Below are 2,099 nucleotides of genomic sequence, written 5' to 3' on the forward strand. Positions count from 1 at the left end.
TTCAAGCTTTTTTAACCAAAAAATAAAATGTTATTGATATTTATAGAAAAACAAACGGAAACTGAAAATGTATATATATAATATATAAACACTAATATAAACATTCAGTCAAAATGTCATGTACCTACGATCATTTGTTTAAGAGTTGCACCAAAAACCAAAATCAATTTTCTCGAAAATAGATTTTGCGTAAAAATTCCCATTTTTCCTTAATTTTTCTTTTGTTTTTCGGCGCTTTTGAAAATTATTGGGAAATGTTTACTTTTGACCTCCCCCCAAAATTACGAACTAGATTCACTTTCCTATCAGAAAAAAGTACTTTTGAAGAAAATCTAAGCATTTTTACTGTCCTAAAAAGTAATGACACACACAAAAAAAAAAAATAAAAAAAAACACACATCATTGTAAAATCAATACATTCATCGTTTCACTCAAAATCTAAAATGGTTTCAAAACTATTTCTTTTCAAATGTATCAATCATTTCTTCGGAATTAATATTATTTAATATTTATTGTGACGGGCTTAAATGAACAATAATTAATAAGCAATATTTATCGAATAATTCGACGGTGCTATATTTTGATACCTTTATTTGTAACATATTTTTCTGTACTTAAAATAGATAATATACCGTGAACCGTGACGGCCAAACATTCGAGTTTTATGAGACAAGCATCCGAGTACTATATTAGTATATTACGCCATACTAACATACTATAATATTATTATTATGTAAATAATATGTAGTAATGATATATTGTACATTATATTATTATCAATAATCAGAAGTACATTAGTAGGCACGCATTACACACTAGGCACATTCCAACACGCACGTTCCGCCCGTTTTTTCGCTCAAAATAAAACAGCAATTTTATCAATTTTAAGATACGAATGCATATTATAGTGTAAAACGAGGTTTATCTATGTAATGCAACTGTGGAAGGACGCCATATGAAATATAAATTGTTCATTTGATTATAACTTTTCACCAAAACAATTTTTCGGTGTCAGTATTGAATTTTTAAATGGTAATTTCCAAAAGAGTTATTATGGTAGTATACCATATTTAATATTTAGATTTTTAATTCATCCAACTAATCGTAAAAATTAGAAGTCAAAATTAGACTGCCATAATACATATTTCGAGTTGTGGCATTCTTACGTTGAATAAAAACTAATTTTGTTCAATGTGTTGAATGCAACAATAATACGCCGGTAAATAGCATTTCATAATTATTAGTGGATATTGCAGCCATAATAATTAATATTAAATTCAATACGACAATCAGTGGCGTATTTAGGAATTTGTTATGGGGAAGGTCCAGATAATTTTCAGAAAACAGAGCCGTAGGGGGCAAAGCCTCCCACACCACCCAATTACTCTTTTTAAATAAATATACCATATTTATAAGACAATTTAAAATTTTCGAGTTTTTAATTGGTATTAAATAATAATATGTAAAAAACAAATTTAAAAAAGCAGGTAAGTGGATGTCGCTCTACTGTACAGTAGGTTACAAGTGGGTCAATGTATGATGGATTGTATTACACTTGAATTCAATGATATAATATCATTGTAAAAGGAAATTTTGTATACAGGATAAAAAAAAAAAAAATAAACACCATTGTAAAACCACTAGCTTCATCGCTCCGCTCAGAATCTAATATAGTTATGTTCTAACTTTTATAAAATATTTCTTAAAATACATTACTTCATTCAGGGTTGATCTTACATAACTTTTCAACCTTTTTAAGGTTGAAAAAGATCCCTCTGGAGTGGCTGTAGATACTGGCAATGAAAAAAACTACAAAATATTTAAATTAAAAAATGAACTCGATATTTTTCAACAATTTTCAGTACCAAACTGATAACAAAAAAAAATCACTATATTAATTGAAAATGTTGATAACTGAAGCTTCTAAAATTTTGTACAAAATCCTTCGTATCGTGTAATAAAATTTGTTTTTCTTAATCATGTAAAAACACAACATTTAACACGAGTCAATGGAGGGGGGGTCCGGACCCGTAAATACGCCACTGACGACAATACTGTCATATTTTAGTACGTCATGTCGTTCTCAAAATTCAAAGATC

This window comes from Acyrthosiphon pisum, chromosome X (assembly GCF_005508785.2).
Source record: "Acyrthosiphon pisum isolate AL4f chromosome X, pea_aphid_22Mar2018_4r6ur, whole genome shotgun sequence".
Classification (NCBI taxonomy): Eukaryota; Metazoa; Arthropoda; class Insecta; order Hemiptera; family Aphididae; genus Acyrthosiphon; species Acyrthosiphon pisum.